The following is a 20220-nucleotide window of genomic DNA, read 5'->3' on the forward strand; positions in this document are numbered from 1 at the left end:
CTCTCTCAATCTGACAAATAAACAAATAAATTCTTTAAAGAAAATACCATTTTGATTCCTGCCCGGAATTGTAATTTCCAACACAATAGACATGAAAAGAGCATTCTTGTGTCTTGCTTCAAATGTTATTTTAGCACTTACGATGTCCCAGATATTGTACTAAGTGTTAGAAATAAATCATGAGGGAAATATCCTGTATTCAAGGACTTCACCAATGGAAGAAGTAAGGTGTGGGTGCTATCATGGAATGTTTCCTGGATAGTACTATGGTTTGCTCTTTTAAAATAAAAGCATTAGGGGGGCACCTGGGTGGCACAGGCAGTTAAGTGCTTTCAGCTCAGGTCATGACCTCAGGGTCCAGGGACTGAGCCTTGATCAGGCTCCCTGCTCAGCAGGAAGCCTGCTTCTCCCTCTTCCTCTGCCTCCTTATTTGCTCTCTCTCAAATAAATAAATAAAATCTTTAAAAAATTTTCACTCTGTCAAGTTGCAGGGAGTGCATCAGAGACAGGCAGTCATATTACAGAACTGATTCTCAGTACCAAAAAACAAGAGATGGATGGAATTGTTGACTGTAAACAACATTAACATATATATTAAGAGGAAAGATCAAAAGTGTCTTCATATATAAATCGTAAATTCAAACTCTCCCAAACTTATGATCTAAAATACAGAAGCTTCTCTCATGTAGGTAACGCTATGAAGCAGTATTCTAATAAGGACCATTAAATATTCATTAAGGATAATGATTCTCTTAGGCAAACCCAGGTGGGCCAGCTTTATTTCTTTCTATTTCTTCATGAGAATAAGACTTATTCAAAGACAGTGAATGCAATTTAACACAGCAATTTTAGGTGAGCCTAGTGGTGGGTATTAAGGAAGGCTGAGGGGTTTGAAGTGGCAGGGGTGGGGGGTGGGAGGTCGGGGTACCAGGTGGTGGGTATTATAGAGGGCACTTATTGCATGGAGCACTAGGTGTGGTGAAAAAATAATGATACTGTTATGCTGAAAATGAATAAATGAAAAAAAAATTTTAAAAAAAAGAAAAAAGGAAGACATGTATTCCACAGAGCACTGGGTGTGCTGCATAAACAATGAATCTTGGAACACTGAAAAAGTAAAATTTTTCAAAAAAAGTAAAAAAAAAATTCTATAATCAAGTATCCAATGCTGTATTTTTTCCTTTAAATGACCACAAATGAATAAAAATAAAAATATTTTATTTTGCAGAGACTGTTTCTCTTCTTTCAGATTATATAATATCCTAGAATACATATCCCTCTTTATAGTTCTAAAGCTAAAACTATGTGTATCATCAAATAAATTACCTATATACACCATTTCCCCCACATTTAAAAAAACTCTTCATTTACACATTTGCAAATAGTTTTTATTTTCTTTCCCCAACCCAATTAAAATGGTACTTCTCATCACCATAAAAAACATTTATATCTAAAGAAGAAATAACCTAATTTTTATTAATGATATCCTCACCTCCTAACAGTGCCTGCCACGTGCCACCTGAATTCCACTGCTAATAAACACTTAGATAAGAGGCTGGATGGAGAAGCTTCACCCTTATGCTTTTGACCCCCACAATATTTCAATATTCATTCTGAAACATTGTAAATTCCCCCAAAACACCTATAATCAAACATAAGCAGAAAATCACCATATTCAGGATTGTCATCTCCTCCCACTAAAGATAGATAACAGGTTTGATTTCATCTATGACCAGTTTCATAAAAGGGATAGATGATACCCTACCAATTAACACTAGTCTTTATCAGCAATCACTCCATCTTATGGGCTCTCTTAAATAAAAATATTGCGTCTCTACTAGCTTCTGAGGGTTGCCAACAAACCTCTGGTTTATAGATTCTGACCATTTGTCTGAATGGTCTATTTAAAGCTACTAATAAACAAAAATGAATATTCTAATCATTTTGGTTCTCTAAACATAATTCTAAAGTTCCTGGAACTTCCCTTAGAAATTTCTGGTGCTTCCTGGTTTCAGCTATTCAGCAATTCCAGCGGAACAGAATGACACAATTATGATTTTAGATTCCGGCCTCTGGTTGAAAATGAGATATGCAAACAAACACTAAAGTCATATAAAACTCAGAGCTTTTGGAAAAGGTTGGCACATTTAAGGAGCCATCAATTTTTTATTTTTCTAGATTATACAAAAGTAAATTGTAAGTTAAAGAAGAAAATCTACAAATTCCAGCTACTGCCACCAAGAGAAACTGACCTCTATACGTGTACAGAGTCAGTGATAGAGGAAAGAAAACACACTTTTTTTTTAACAGTCAGATACTAACATTCATACTGTATGAGGGTTGCCCTTTCTGAGCCGTGGTATCTTTAATTGTAGAAATAAGAGCCAGTATCTTATTGGTGTAAGAATTTAAATGAAACAACGATGTCTAGCATATATTTAGTGCTCCCAAAGCTTAGAGCTTTCATTATAATTTAGGAGGGAGAAGACCCATCTTTACTTTTCTTTTTAATCTTTTTTTTTTTTTTTTTTTTTATTTGACAGAGACAGATCACAAGTAGGTCGAGTGGCAGGTAGAGGGAAAGGGAGAAGCAGGTTCCCTGCTGAGCAGAAAGCCCAATGCTGGACTCGATCCCAGGACCCTGGGATCATAGCCTGAGCCAAAGGCAGCCACTTAATGACTGAGACACCCAGGTAACCAAGATCTACCTTTTCAATCACATTTATACATAGCCACATCAAGGGGCCTAAATTTATATTCGAATAGGAAAATTATGCTTAGATACTAGTTTCCCAAAGCTGCTATAACAAAGTACTACAAACTTAGTGGCTTAAAACAACCAAAATTCATTCTTTCACAGTTCTAGTGGCTAGAAGTCTAAAATTAAATGTCAGCAGGGCTGGTTCCGTTTCAGAGAAACTGAAGGAGAATTTCCGAGGCTCTAAAGGAGAATACATCCTATGTGTCTCTACTAGCTTCTGAGGGTTGCCAACAAACTTCTGGTTTGTAGATTCTTCACTCCTATCTCTGCGTCCATCTTCACGTGGCAGTCTCCTTTCTACCTCTTTGTACAAATGACTCTTCTTATAAAGACATCAATCACTGAATTAGTGACTGATCTTCTAATCCACTATGATCACATACAAACTTGATTGTATTTGACATGAATTTGGGGGCAGAGGAGATATTCAACTCAGTAGAGTTACAAAACCTTACTTTAAGAGAACAAGGGAATAAAAAGTCACCAACTTAACTGGGTGATGGAAATTAAGGAGGGCACATGATGTAAGGAACACTGGATATTATATAAGACTGATGAATCATAGGACGCCTGGGTGGCTCAGTCGGTTAAGCCACTGCCTTCAACTCAGGTCATGATCCCTGGGATCAAGTCCCACGTCAGGCTCCTTGCTCAGCAAGGGAGCCCGCTACTCTCTCGGCCTCTGCCTGCTTGTGCTCCCTCTCTCTCTGACAAATAAATAAAACAAAATCTTAAAAAAAAAAAAAAAAGACTGATGAATCACAAGACCTGTACCTCTGAAACCAGTAATACATTGTATGCTAATTAATTGAACTTAAATTTCAAAAATGTGTTAAAAAACAAAAACAAGTATGCTTGAGCTGTTTTTCACTTCATGAATTATAGATTTTTTTTTTACCACATTTTGCAAGAATGTGGAGAACTATATGGGTATCATATGAATTGGAAGAAAAGCTGTATTACTCTATAATAATAACACGAGATAATTATACCATAACCTTCTCTACAAATAGGTTCTTTTTATTTTTTTTAAGATTGTATTTATTTATTTGACAGAGAGAGAGAGAGAGAGATCACAAGTAGGCAGAGAGGCAGACAGAGAGAAAGGGGGAAGCGGGGAAGCAGGCTCCCTGGTGAGCAGAGAGTCCAATGCAGGGCTCAATCCCAGGACCCTGAGATCATGACCTGAGCCAAAGGCAGAGGCTTTAACCCACTGAGCCACCCAGGTGCCCCAGTAGGTTCTTTTTACAGATCAGTAGTTTGCAGAAACTTCCCAAAGCTTGGGGAAATTTAATAATTTAAAGTGTTAATTTCACTTAAAATTTAATTTAAAAATTTAATAATTACTACAGAGTAATTGCTTTAGATGCTGTGATACTGTGAATGGAGAAAAATCTTAGAGAAGATAAATATTTTGGTTCTTAAGAAAAAGTCACCAAGGGGCGCCTGGGTGGCTCAGTGGGTTAAAGCCTCTGCCTTCAGCTCGGGTATAGAGCCCCACATCGGGCTCTCTGTTCGGCAGGAAGCCTGCTTTCTCCTCTCTCTCTGTTTGCCTCTCTGCCTACTTGTGATCTCTGTCTTTCAAATAAATAAATAAATAAATAAATAAAAATAAAAAGTCACCAACTTAAAGCTTTTAAAAACTGTTAGAAGCTCTTTGAAGCAAAGATTTTATTTATCTCCGTGTATACTTTGTAAACTTTTTCTTGATGAGACTGGTGCTTACCAAATCCAACAAGGTATCATGAGAGGAAAAAAAGTGGAATCTACAGAAGAATATTATTATTATCTGGCCTGATATCACAATGTTTCTACTCCTGTGATAAAACTATAATTAACAATGATTAACCAAGTAACTTCAGGGGTAAGGTATTAGATGACCAGATCACACAGCTTTAAAGTAGTAAAACTGAGGTGAATATACTCCATGTGAATAAACAAATAAATCCACATGGACATATAAAGAAAATATTCATACTATCTGTATTTAATTTTATCAAAAAATAAAGAAGCTAAATTACACTAACATTTAAGCATAGGCATGCTTTTGGAGCATCCCACCCATACTCCTGACTTGGACAGTCTACCAAATGAACACATGCCATGTACAGCACACAAGGTATTCTGGGGAAGAAAGGGTGTTATACCACTTAGAGAGGTTTAGTAACATCCTGGTTTATGTATTCACTTTCAGAGTACTTTAATACACTGTTAGTTACATGTACCTGGCTAAGTCCATTTGTGGGTTTCATATTTTAATTGACTGGCCCTCACAAAAATAGATAACTAGCTTTTTTTTTTTTTTAAAGATTTTTTAAAATTTATTTGACAGATCACAAGTAGGCAGAGAGGCAGGCAGAGAGAGAGGAGGAAGCAGGCTCCCCACTAAGCAGAGAGCCCGATGCAGGGCTCGATCCCAGGATCCTGAGATCATGACCTGAGCCGAAGGCAGAGGCTTTAACCCACTGAGCAACCCAGGCACCCCAGATAACTAGCTTTAAAAGGTTCCAGTTAAGAAAGAGACTGGGGCACCTGGGTGGCTCAGTGGATTAAGCCTCTCTGCCTTCGGCTCAGGTCATGATCTCCGGGTCCTGGGATCGAGTCCCGCATCAGGCTCTCTGCTCAGCAGGAAGCCTGCTTCCTCCTCTCTCTCTCTCTGCCTACTTGTGAGCTCTCTCTCTGTGTCAAATAAATAAATAAAATTAAAAAAAAAAAAAGAAAGAAAGAGACTGAACGAAATACTAATGATTCACATACATGCAAATGACACTTTCTACCAATCCAAAGAGTTCTTTATCAAGAACAATATAACGTAGATACAATGACTATCCAATAAAATATCACAAGAAATTACACCACTAGAATTTTATGCCTCGAGATGTAAGCTAATGATAGCAGAAAGCCATCAAAAAATATTAACAATACATTTTATATTTTTAAATTTTTAACAATATATTTTAAATACTTTAATCTTTAAATTTTATGCATATTTTATAATGTATACAATATATTACTACAGAGCACATGTATATAATTTAAAAGTAAAAAATAAACACACACATATATAATTTATAAAAAATAAAAATAAACATACACATATATAACTTAGATTTTTTTATAGATGTAATATACAATCAAAATATGTTTGAAAACTACTACTTAGACACTAGAATAGAGAAAGACAATATCCTTTTGGAACACTTACCTCCAACAGGGCAATTATTATGTGATAACATGATTCAACTTATATGAAATATATAGAAGCGAATTCATAGAGACAAAAAGTAGATCAGACAACATTAGGAGTAGGGAATGAGGAGTTACTGCTTAATGGACACAGAATTTCTGTCTGCGGTGATAGAAATGTTCTGGAAATACTGATGACAGTTTCACAACACTGCAAATGTACTTAATGACAGTAACTTATACACTTATTTTTTTTACTTGTACACTTTAAAAAGGTAAATTTTATGTTATATATATCTTACCAAAAAATACATATTTTACCAAAATTTTATGTTATATATGTTATATAAATTTTATGTTATATATATTTAAAAACCTGATCACAAGTCCCCCCAAAAGAACACTGAACTCATTCCCTCAATTCAAATTCAATGTTTATTAAATAATCTATTGACCCATGAGTTTGTTTCCTGAGTGCCTTAAAAGCTAATTAACAACAACAACAACAACAAAAAGCCAATTAACCTAGATAAGGCTCCTTTTTTAAAAAAATTTTTTATTCATTTATTAGACAGAGAGCACAAGTAGGTAGAGAGGCAGGCAGAGAGAGAGGGAAAGCAGGCTCCCTGCTGAGCAGAGAGCCCGATGTGGGGTTCAATCCCAGGACCCTGAGATCATGACCTGAGCCGAAGGCAGAGGCTTTAACCCACTGAGCCACTCAGGCGCCCCCTAGATAAGGCTCCTATTGTGAACAGATTAATTAACAGGTTGTTAGTTTTATTGGGAGATATCTTCTAGATAAAGCAATAAAATCAATTTTCTAAACTTAAGAGCCAAGGTATAAACACCTTGTAAAACTCTGCCTAAAGTAAACAAATGGTCCCCAACTTTAAAATCTCTTAGATGGGGGGCACCTGTGTGGCTCAGTTAAGTGGCTGCCTTCAGCTCAGGTCATGATCCCAGGGTCCTGGAATTGAGTCCCACATCTGGCTCCTTGCTCAGCAGGAAGCCTGCTTCTCCCCCTGCCTGCAGCTCCCCATACTTGTGCCCTCTCTAACAAATAAATAATTAAAAATTTTTATAAAAATTTTAAAAATCAAATAAAATCTCTTAGGTGGAAACAAATTACTATTTGGTTTATACCAGTTATGTCTATCTACTAGGGAATATAGGCATCAGTGCAGAATATTGTTTACCTTCAATAAATGTAATCTTTTAAATAATTATTTTTTGTTTTCCCATATCCTAAAAATCATCCATGTTCACAGCAAAAAACTACTTCTTTGGTACATCTGTGTCTTCAACTTTGCAAAAATGAATCATTCTGAACACTTCGAATGGGGCAAATTTCAACTAAAGATTACTATCATTTTCAAAACCCGAAACTGTGTTTCTTCATTCATTCATTCATTCCTTAAATAAACATACCAGAGACTCTGCAAAATGGGTGAAGAGGAGGGGTATAACAGGACAAAAAGTGACAGACAGAAGCAAAAAGTTACTAGTAGAGCCCACTGAAGGGCTGTCAAATCCAGACTGAGCAGCAACACAGGAGGTAATAAAATCGGACTGGCTGACACCTGATCTGCAGATTGAAGGACATACTGAAACTATCTAGAGACAGGCAGCAGGAGCCTTGTCGTTTTTGTTTTTAATGAAGGATAAAATACTGTCTTTGTGACTGGCAAAGTACCTAGGACACAATATATGGGTTCCAGGCACAGACACTGAGACCACAAGTAGAATGAAGACCAAGTGGTTCCTTTCCAAAGAGAAAGATGAAACATCCCACCAGCATTTCCTTATTGTGGGAATCGTGGAGGTTCCAAGTTACCTCCCTGCTTCTGCCTTCACACCACTATATTACAGAGGATATGCAAAACTATATTATAGAGAATATGTGTAGGTAGGTAAGTAGGGAGAAAGGAAAAGACACCTATATAACTAAATATTCACCTCTTCTACATGGCCATCATGACTATTCCAGTTTACCTGGTTTCACTTTTAACTTCAGTCACTACAAGATATCTAAGATGCCCAGTATATCTATCATCAACAAAACTTATTTTCAAAGGGTTTTGTATACCTCTTAATCTAAACCAAGCTCAGCCTTTGACCCTTTAAATCAGAGGTTCCCAAATAATGTATTGCACACCCAGGAATATACCTGGAATGCGTATTCCTCAGCCCTTGAGAAAGCTAAGAGAAGCCTGAGGCACTGGGGCACTCAAGACTGCCAATGCTGCATTGGAAGTTCTGTAACTTTTTTCTAATGTCATAAAATCAGTCAGGCTTATGCCATGATAATTTGGCATTAAGATCTTTGATCATCAGGTATAAATATAGCATATTACTTATAACAATATTCAGACAAAAATGGACAGTCGCAGATGTAACATGCTCACTATAACATTAATATTACTGGATGTCATCATGATTTTCCCATCAATTACCTAAAAATCAAACTAACTAGATTTCTGATTTTTAATATTACCACTACAACACCTGATAAAGTTATATACATAACTTACATATATAAGGATGTCCACTCAGCAGTTTTATCCAACATAGTGCTCGAAGTACTAGCAAAAGTAATCAGACAAACAAAAGAAATGAAAAGCATCCAAATCAAAAGAGAAGTAAAATGATCTCAGTTTAGAGATGATATGATCCTAAATGCAGAAAATCCTAAAAATGCCCCCCCCAAAAAACCTGACAGAATAAACAAATTCAATAAAGTTGCAGGATACAAAAAATCAAAATACCAGAAGAAACCCAGTTGTGTTTCTTTATACCAACAATGATCTATATAAAAGAAAATAATCACATTTATAATAGCATATATATATGAATAAATTTAACCAAGAAGGTGAAAGATCTGTCCAGTGAAAACTGGAAAACACTGATGAAAGAAATTAAAGATACAAATTAATGGATAGATATTACACATTCATAGATTAGAAGAATTAATACTGTTAAAATGTCCATACTACCCAAAGTGATTTTCAGATTCAATACAACTTCTATCAAAGTTCCAATAGCTTTTTTCACAAAAATAGAAAAAAAAAATCTAAAATTTACAATGAAACACAAAAGCCAAAGCAATCTTCAGAAAGAACAAAGCTGGCGGCATCATGCTCCCTGACTTTAAACTATATTACAAAGTTATAGTAATCGAAACAGTGTAATACTACCTAAGAAAAAGATACACAGACCAATGGAAGAGCATAGAGAGCCCAGAAATAAACTCACACACAGATAGTCAAGTAACTTTTGACAAGGGTGCCAAGAACACACAATGTGAAAAGGACAGTCTCTTCAATAAATGGGGTTAGGAAAACTAAATATCCACACAGAAAAGAACGAAATTGGACCCTTATTTTACACTATACATATAAATCAACTCAAACTGAAGACATAAATATAAGACCTGAAACCATAAAACTCCCAGAAGAAAATATAGGGGAGAAGCTCCCTGAGACTGGCCTTCGCAATGATTTTTCAAATAAGACACAAAAGCTCAAGCAACTAAAGCAAAAATAAACAAGTGGGGAAAAAAAGCTTCTTCACAGTAAAGAAAACAATCAACAAAATGAAGAGGCAACCTACAGATTGGGAGAAAATATTTGTAAACCACAGATGTGACAAAGGGTTAATGTCCAAAATATACAAGGAACTCGTACAACTCAATAACAAAATATCAACGAACCTGATTAAAAATATGAATGAGGGACCTTAATAGACATTTTTTTCCATAGAAACGGTACATGAAAAGCTGCTCAACATCACTAATCATCATGGAAATACACATCAAAACCATAATGAGATATCACCGCATGCCTCTTAAGATGGCTATTATTTAAAAGATACAAGAAAACAGTGTTGGTGAGGATGAAAGAGAAAGAAACATTCATAAACTAATGGTAGGAGCGTATATTGGTACAGTCATTACAGAAGACAGTATGCAGATTCCTCAAAAATTTAAAACCAAAGGGTCATATAATCCAACAATCCAAGGAAATGAAATCAGTACTTTCAAGGATACCTACCGTCTCATGTTCACTGCAGCATCACTGACAATAGCCAAGGTATGGAAACAACCTGAGGATCCGTTGATGGATTAATGTATAAAGAAACTGTGGTACGGTACACAGTTGACCCTTAAACAACGTGGGTTTGAACTTCTATGTGGATTTTTTCCTATAAATATAGTACAGTTCTATAAACATATTACAGTTTTCTTAATAACATTTTAATACAATATATGTTAATCAACTATTTATATCATTAGTAAGGCTTCCAGTCAAAAGGAGACAATTAGTAATTGAGTTTAGGGAGTCAAAAGTTACGTGAAGATTTCTGACTGTGCAGGGATGGAAGCCCCTAAACCCCTCACTGATCCAGGCTCATCTGTCTATAATATATATTAGTCATTCTTAAAAAAAGAAGAGGATCTTGCTATTTGCAACAACATGGATGAACCTAGAAGATATCATACTAAGGAAAATAAGCCAGATGCAGAAAGAAAAATAATTCATAACCTGACTTATATGTAAAATCTAGAAACATGTAATTATATGGAAGAGAGAACAGAATGGAGGTTACAGGAGTAAAAAGGTGTAAGAAATGGACAGATGGGGGCGCCTGGGTGGCTCAGGGGGTTAAAGCCTCTGCCTTCGGCTCAGGTCGTGATCTCAGGGTCCTGGGATCGAGGCCCACATCGGGCTCTCTGCTCGGTGGGGAGCCTGCTTCCTCCTCTCTCTCTGTCTGCCTCTCTGCCTACTTGTGATCTCTGTCAAATAAATAAATAAAATCTTAAAAAAAAAAAAAAAAGAAATGGACACATGTTGGTCAAAGGATACAAGTTGCAGCTATGTAGGATGAGTAAGTCTAAAGATCTAACACAGACCATGACTCTAGTTAATGACACTGTACTGTGTATTGTTGCTAAAAACACCACAAGAAAGAAAGAAAGAGAGGGAGGGAGGGAGGAAGGGAGGAAGAAAGGAAGAGGGAAGGAAGGAAGGAGGAAGGAAGGAGGGAGGGAGGGAGGAAGAATGTAGGCAGGGAGAGAGAAAAGAAAAGAGAAGAAGAAGGGGCGCCTGGGTGGCTCAGTGGGTTAAAGCCTCTGCCTTCCGCTAGGGTCATGGAATTGAGCCCTGCACTGGTCTCTCTGCTCAGCAGGGAGCCTGCTTCTCTTCCTCTCTCTCCCTGCCTGCCTCTCTGCCTATTTGTGATCTCTGTCTGTCAAATAAATAAATAAAATCTTTTAAAAAATTTTAAAAAAAAGAGAGAGAGAGAGAGGAAGGAAGGAAGGAAAGAAGGAAGGGAGGGGGAAGGAAGGAAACGATTTGAGGACATGGATATGTTAATTAGTTTCACTCAAATAATTTCACTATGTATATCAAAGCATCATGTTTCACACCTTAATACACACAATTTCATTTTTCAGAATAATAAACCCCATAACAGAAAAGAATATTTTATACTACAAATTTATTTCCTTCTTTTTGAAAATTAATTTCTATAGTCCTCTTCTAAAATTAAAAAGTTACAGGGCAACTGAGTGGCTCAGTTGGTTAAGCGTCTGCCTTTGGCTCAGGTCATGATGCCAGGGTCCAGGCATCGAGTCCCACATCAGGCTCCCTGCTCAGTAGGGAGCCTGCTTCTCCCTTGCCCCCCGCCCCCCCCCCCGCCCCCCCCCCCGGTGGGGGCCCCCCTCCCCCCTTCCCCCCCCCCCCCCCCCGCTCATATGCTCTCTCTCACTCTCTCTCTCTCACATGAACAAATAAAACCTTAAAAAAAAAAAGTTACAGGGGAGGCTACAGAATACATTCTGTCAGAGAACAGCAAGCTAGCAACTCTGTACTTCGATGGGTTCATGAACTACATACCACTGCCAGATACTACCATCCCTAAAAATGAGGCATGCCCACCACTACTTACTCCCGTTCTGCCTTTTACTGGTTGATACAGGTCAACCAATACTTCTCCTCTCCTTTGAGTAAAACAAGAGAAGCAAAACTAACTTTTAGTCTATGAAAATTAAAGTATTATGCATCCTATAAAATGGAGTCCTAAGAAACAAATTACAAATTTTATTAAAATTTTCCTCTGAGTTTTTTTAGCTACCAACACTTTCACAATTCTGGAACTCTTGATTAGCATTGATTCTTTTTCCAAGACAATGAAAACCTACAGTTAAAGAAATGACATCAGGTTTACCATATCCTCAAGTAATCCTTGTTAACATAAAGAAATGTTTTAATAAACTAGCCACTTGTACCAAAACTTTGTTTATATCCACAGAAATCCTACCCTAACATCAGCAGCACCTCATTTACACAGTTATCAGTACATGTTTAGGTATTCTTATTTTGACACAGCAAATTATATTTTATCCTATTATCCTCACAATCTTTACTAAAGGGTTCATTTTATAAACTAAGAGTATACACCCTCTTCAAAGATGACCACTAAAAGCCTAGCCCTAACTCCACAGGATAAAAGAGTTTTGGTTTTTTATGTTCCCTCTCAGGGGCAGTGAAGGAATACATTCTAGTCAATTTCCCAGGAGAAATGATCAGCAATATGCCATACAACACCAGAGCCAAAGGGAGCCACAAGGATTATCTAAGACTCTGAGTGAAGATCATAAAATAAATTCATGCTTTCATGTATTGTCTACCCATCCCACTCAAAACATACATAAATGAGATTTTAAAAAAAATAAAAAGAGAAAACAAATAAGACAAGAATAGACATGAAATGAAGTAACTATCTCCCTATAGACCAGAAAAACGAACCCATGATCAGAGTTAAAGTCAGAAACACACTAGACTCTAGGTTAAAAAGAAGGAAACAGGAAGAGGATTCTGGGAAGATGATAGAGCTGAAAGTCCCAGGAACCTGTCTTCCCATCTCTAGGATAACTGTTATCCCAGAATCTGTCTGCTATAACTATTTTGGAACTTTGGAGACTGTAGAATGATTGCAACTTCCAGAGGAAGACTTAGTAGAGTAAACTGTGGTTAATTTCAGTCAATTTCAGCTCTTAGCAGATTAGCAGTTAATTCATTCTCCAGACACAGGACAGGCAGCTGTGAATAAGTTCCTGGAGCATCTTGCACAGGGCTTGTGGAAACCAAGGTGGGCAAAAGGACACTGGCCTCCAAATACGGGAAATATCTGTTATGATTGTTATTGCTGCTTCTGATCACAGAGGTGCAAAGAGGCAGGCAACCATTTTGCTGTACCTCCCCCAACTGTTGCAAGCCCCTCTAACTCTAGCTGAAATGACTTCTGGGAAATTTAAGGAACTAGCACCCTTTTCCTCAGCTTCATTTTTTTGCTTTTTTACCTTTCTACCATGACTAGAACATGCATCTATCGGAAAAATAAGAAAGTGATCGTGCATGCACAGGGAAAGGCTCAGGAAAACAAACAAACGAACGAACGAACTGGATAAGACCTTAAGTTTAAACCCTGAGGCTGATCCCTCAGCACAGAGAGTGCCTACAACAATCAAAAAATGAAAACAATATAAAAAACCCATCAAACCCTGGGTAAGGGGGAGAATTTGAGGTCCAGAGTTAACACATTATTAGCCTAAAATGTCTCATGTTCAACAAAAAAATGACAGGGCATACAAAGAAAGTATGGCTCATTCAAAGGAATAACTAAAGCAACAGAAGCTATCCCTAAAAAAGCACTTATAGCACATAAACTAGACAAAGACTTTAAAACAACTCTCTTAAACTCTTAAAGATGCTCAAAGAACTAAAGGAAAATGTGGAGAATTTAAGAAAACAATGTGTAAACAAAATGTTATTGAGGAAAGGACACTAGAAGCAGTCTGAAGAAATAAAGAGCTCACTAAAGGTAAATAAAGAGCTCACTAAAGATATTTATGTGGGCAATTACAAAAGACAATATTATTGTAACGATTGGTAACTATACTTTTTGTTACCTCCATGATTTAAAAAGACTTATACATTTAAAGAAAAAAACTATCAGCGTAATATGAAGTGTTAGTGTAACTTTTGTTTGTAACTCCAACTCTTGTTTTCTACATAATTTAAGAGACTAATACATTTTTTTAAATTACCAATTTATATTTTTGGGTACACAATGTATAAAGATGTCATTTTGGGATATCAACAAGTCAAAAGTGGGGGAATGGAGACTTAAAAGAGCAGTTTTTTTCTGCTGCTAAAGTTAAGCTGGTATAAATTCAAATAAGTGTTGTAATTTTAGGATGCCAAATGTAATCTCCTAGGTAAGCACAAACACAATAGCTACAGAATATACAAGAAAGGAATTTAAACATTTCACTACAAAAAAAAAAAAAATGAACTGAAGAGAAGACAGCAATGCAGGAAATAAGGGAGGAAAAAGCTATATAAGGCACATAGAAAACAAAGAGCCCAATGACAGAAATAAGTCCCTCCTTATCAGTAATTAGTGAATGGATTAAACATGCCAATAAAAAAAAGAGATTGGCAGAATCGGTAAAAAATACATGATCCAACTATATGATGTCTACGCAAGACTTACTTGGAATCCAAAGACATAAATAGGCTGAAAGTCAAAAGATGAAAGATGATATCCCATGCATGGAGCAACCAAAAGAGAGTAGAGGTTGCCACACTAATATCACACAAAATACACTTCAAATCAAGAAAGGTCATGAGGGGGCACCTGGGTGGCTCAGTGGGTTAAAGGCTCTGCCTTCGGCTCAGTTCATGATCCCAGGGTCGGGGGATCTAGCCCCACATCGGGCTCTCTGCTCCTCAGGGAGCCTGCTTCCTCCTCTCTCTCTGCCTGCCTCTCTGCCCACTTGTGATCTCTGTCTGTCAAATAAATAAATAAAATCTAAAAAAAAAAAAAAGGTCATGAAACAAAGAGGACATCACACATTAGTAAAAGTTTCAACAGTGAGAATATAGAGTAATTATAAATGTTTATGTACCTTATGACAGACCATCAAAATATATGAAGCAATAACTGACAGAATTGAAGGGAAAACAAGACACTTCTACAATAATAAAGACCTCAGTAACCCACTCACAATAGTAAACAAAACAACCAGATAATATATAAGGAAATATATATTTATGAAGGCTTAAACAACAAAACTAACAAGATCTAACAGACATAAACCTAACAGTATGCCCAACAATAACAGAATACACATTATTCTCAAGTGCACACTGGATATTTTCCAAGATAAACCATACATTAGGGTCATAAATTAAGTCTCAATAGATTTTAAAAGATAGATATCATACAGAGTATCTTCTCTGTCAACAACAGGAAAAGTTGGAAATCAATAAAGAAGGAAAAGTGGAAAATCATGTAAGTAAAACAACACACTTTAAAACAACCCTAGCTCAAAGAAGAAATCACAAGGGAAACCAGAAACTACCTAGAGATCAATGAAAATGAAAACACAACATCCCAAACATTAGAGGACAGAGCAAAAGCAGTGCCAAAGGAAAAATTCATAGCTATAAATGCTTGTATTAAAAAAAACAAGAAAGATCTCAAATCAACAACCTAACTTCAGAACATAAGAAACTTGAAAAAGAAGAACAAACTAAACCCAAAGCTAGCAGAGGAAAGGAAATAAATATTAGAGCAGAGAGATATGTGAAATAGAGAACAGAAAAATAGAGGACATCAATGAAACTAAACGTTAGTTCTTCAAAAAGATCAACAAAATTGACAAACCTTAAACTAGATGGACTAAAGAAAAAAGAGAGAAAACTCTAATTACCAAAATCATAAGTATAACTGCGGATTCTACAGAAATAAAAAGAATTTTATGAGTGCTATGAACAACTGTTTGTCAACCAATTAGATAACCTAAATGAAATGGACAAATTCCTAGAAATATAAAACCTGCCAAGACTAAATCACGAATAGAAAATCTGAACAGAAGTATAACTAGTAAGAAAACTGAATCAGGAAGAGGAAGGAAGGAAGAAAAGAGAAAGGAAGGGAGGGAGGAAGAAAAAGCAAAATCCTGGACTTGATGGCTTCACTGGTGAATTTCACCAAGCCTTTAACAAAGAACTAATACCAATCCTTCCCAAACTTTTCCAAAAACATGAAGGGGAGGGAACACTTCCTAAGCCATTCTCTGAGGCCCAATACCCTGATACCAAAGCCAGACAAAGAAAGAAACCTAAAGACCAACATCCTTTATGAAACCAATGCAAAAGCCTCAGAAAAATAGTAGCAAACAGAATTTTGTTTTTAAAACATTTAAAGCCAAGGTCACCTGGGTGGCTCAGTCAGTCAGGGTCATGAGATCAAGCCCTGTAGCTCTGCTCTGGGTGTGGAGCCTGCTTAGGATTCTCCCTCTCCTTCTCCCTCTGTCCCTTCACAATCCCCCTTCTCCCTCTCTCTGAAAAATAAATAAAATAAAATAAAACATTAAAAATCAAGCTGTATGAAATTTGAGAAAAAAATCAGTCTGCTCTTCTCCCCAAATGTATTTCTTACCCATAGTTGCAAGCTAAGAAACTAAAAAAAAAAAAATAAAAATAAAAATAATAAAAATAAAATAAAAATTTAAAAATAAGAATCACCATAAACACAGAAAATAACCCTCAATCTTCTCTCAGGGTAGTTATCCTCATTGTTCTACAGGAAGAGCTTGGCAGAATGAAAAGTTCCAAGTATGTAGTCTGCCATTTCAAAGAACCTTGCCAATGCTTCTATAATAGCAATGGCCAGAAAGCTAACTGCACACAGCTAAATTAAGTTACATTTTAAACCTCTATGCTGGTGAAATTTACCAAAAAAGAACCCCATCACATACACTAACTTCTTGGGTAGTATCCCAACTCCTCTTCATTAGTTTGTTTCTTAAAACAGTAAAAATAGCAAAAAGTTTAGGGGCAACAGTGTGTCACAACAGGCTATTTGACAGGGTGTCCATATTTGCTCCATGTTTGTCCTCAAGCAAGGAGCCGCCCTTAAAGTCCACAATCTTTTCCTGCTCTTTCTCTCTAACCACAGTAACCTTTTGTATCCTTCTTTCACTAGCAGCATTCTGCCAAAGACTACAGGAAGTAAATTAATACACAGAACTTGCCCTTAGCAATTTCAGTTTTTGAGTACTGCAAATAATTTTACCAACACCTCAAGTGGTTTAGCTAACTGCAGTCAAAAGCCAGATTTGATTTTACCCTAATATTTAAGGTTGTTTAGTGACTCTTACATGGCTTCTGTGTTTTCAGAGATTTATTTATTCTGTTTGTATAAATAGATATGTAACACATCTGTTATTTCTGGAGAATTACAAAGTGAATTTCAGAAACCATGCTTAAAAATAAAACATTAATACTCTTGTAGGAAATTGAAAGTAACAAGCATCTTGAAAAAGTGAAGGGCTCAAATCCCTTCAAGTATAATTAGGTTATGCAATATTATTTTTTTTCTTCCAACATTCCCCTAAAACTATTTTACAAATCTACTTTTCATGTGCTTTAGGTACTGTTCTTCAGATTGCTATCATATGATCAATCCATTTGAACTATTTTCCTTTATGATACTTCTCTATTGGGATGGCTCCTCTGTACCCTCTCTAAATTTCACAAATAATACTCAACTTTTTTGGCCAATCAATCCTTTGCATAGAGGATGACAACATTACACTATTAATAATAATTCTATAAAGATCATCTCAGTGTCTTTGAAGGAAAAGAAGTTAATATATTTAATTGGAAGATAACACAACCATAGAGTGTAAGCCCTCTAACTGCTAGAACTTTTCCTTCTCTTTTGGGCAGTGCCATAATACCTAGAAGAGCACTCAATAAATATATCTCAACACATGGAAACTGGTATATCTCAAAATAAACTTCTAACTTAAAAACAGTATTTTATTAAATAATTAAATGTAGTAATCAATCCTTCTAGAGCACAAATTTTCACTCATCTTATGGTCTAACTAAGGAAACACCAACATTCACAAAACTGAGCTCCCAACAGAGGTGAATCACCAGGCTAAAATATTAAAAAGGAACCAAAACACAACCACCATATTTTTAAAAGCTGTTTTAACACTACAAAACTGATAGAGGAGATTAAGTGTTCATATAAATTACAATTCCATTTCTAATGTATTTAGATACTCTTGGCTACTTAGATGATGTACCAATGACAAATAATAGCAAAAGATATAGAACTTCCCAAAAGGAAGTTTATAATAGTGTCATTACCAAACATGACTATTAGACAGTTGGTACAAAGATGTTTCACATTCTTTCAATTTAACAACTTGCAGACTCTCTAAAGGAAATTCCCACCATAAGACCAAATGCTCTAATTTTCAGCTGATTTTTAAATGTGCTGAAATGTAACAGTTAAGAATATATATTGGCTTTTATAATAGTGCTTGATCTCAAATGTTTAAGTTAAAATTAAATTCTCAGATTTTGCTCTTTCTCCAGTTCTGCTTTGTCAAAATTCTAACATAATAAAATTTAACACTTTTTTAGAGCACCAGCAATACATGATATAGCAAAAAAATACAGACATAGTTTGAGACAATTAGATAAATGATTTTTAAAATTTACTATCACTATTATAGATTTAATCAGGCCTGAAAATTGGCAATATCAGTGATGTTGTATTCTAATCCATCCAAGTCATCAGAACAAACGATAAAATCTTATTAGGCCCAACATCAACTACATAGTATTTCTGCTCATATTTAATAGAAATCTAATCATGAAGGGAAAAAATGAAAAATTCCAAATACAAAATGCATTCTACAATACAAATGACCAGACCTATCAAAAAAAATCAATGCCAGGAAAAACAAAAAAGGTGGAGGAAACATTCTAAATAAAATCAAGAGACATTATCCACCAAATGCAATGTGCAAACCTTAATTGGATCTTGGGAAAACAACTTATAGAGATTTCAGGAATAAATGAGGAAATATGAATGTAAACTACATATTAGATATTACAGAATCGTTACTCATTATCTTGGGTGTGATAATGACATTATAATTATTTGGGGAAATGTTCTTTTTCTTAGAAGATGCAAAGTGAAGTATGTAGAAGAGAAGTATGATGATTGCAGCTTACTTTCAAACAGAATAGCTTAGAAAAAAATGTATATCGACATAATATTAATATAGCAAAATGTTAATAACTGGTTAAGACAGAGGCAATTAATAGTATTCCTTTTGTTTAAGTACTATACTTCAGTGTATTATTCTTCCAACGTATCTGAAGATTTGCAATTTTTCCAAATAAAGAATTAAAGGAAAAAATGTCAGTAGGTCAGTAAGTTTCTTCATATTTTTTTAAAGACTTTATTTATTTGAGACAGAGAGAACGCACACATGCACACGCAAACAAGTGGAGGGAAGACAGTGGGAGAAGCAGCAAACTCCCCACCCAGCCAGGAACCAGACAATTCCAAGATCCTGAGATCAGGACCCAAGCTAAAGTCAGAGGCTTAACTGGCGAACTTCCCAGGTACCCCTCTCCACATTTCAATTCAATTCATTAAAAAATTCCAAACTCTAAAGTTGGTTAACACAATGAAAATTTCATTTCTTATAGCTTAAAGTAATAACTTAAATGATTCTTGTTATGGATACATTTTAGATAACTTGGATTATAAAGCAAATTTCGATAAAGCTGATCCTACTGCATGGGTTTCTATTATTAAATCTGAATTACTGTTGCATTTTTTAAGGCTTAAAAAAATTTTTAAAGACTTTGATAGGTTTTCAAAAAATTCTGGCATAATAAAAACAGTTATGTAGTTATCCTAATGAAACAGAAGATGTTCTCACAGTGGGAGGATTTTTATAATGCTTCCCCAAAGGCAAGAAAATCCTCCCACTACTTTACCTCATACTATTTCCCAGACACATAAGACTATACAAAGGTCCACAAATTTAATTAATCACTCTCTTTCTACTAGGGAAATCCATTATCTAACAAAGCTAGGTTCCAACAATTTACAGAAATAAGTAAAACTAAGACACTGAATACAACAAAGACCATCATATACAGGTACACATACATTGAAAAACAATTTCATATTCATTAGTGTATCTGACAAGCCTGAAAAGAAGAGAGGGGAGAATGGTCATCATTCTCCTCTCAAAAATGATGTAAAAATGAAGGTCAGAGAAGTCAAGTAATTTTCTTATTATCATCAGTTCGATGTATTTCAGACAGAACATTCCTGCCTTTGAATTAGTGTCGCATTTCTTGTCCATAAAATGAAAAATA

The 20220-nt window shown here is 35.7% G+C and overlaps 1 protein-coding gene across 2 annotated transcripts in view; it reads right to left on the minus strand.

The window, feature by feature from the left end:
* Window positions 1–20220, minus strand: part of FCHSD2 (FCH and double SH3 domains 2) — a 287876-nt gene that overhangs the window by 217334 nt on the left and 50322 nt on the right. The window lies entirely within an intron of this gene.

The sequence above is a fragment of the Mustela nigripes genome, chromosome 1 (genome assembly GCF_022355385.1).
Source record: "Mustela nigripes isolate SB6536 chromosome 1, MUSNIG.SB6536, whole genome shotgun sequence".
NCBI lineage: Eukaryota > Metazoa > Chordata > Mammalia > Carnivora > Mustelidae > Mustela > Mustela nigripes.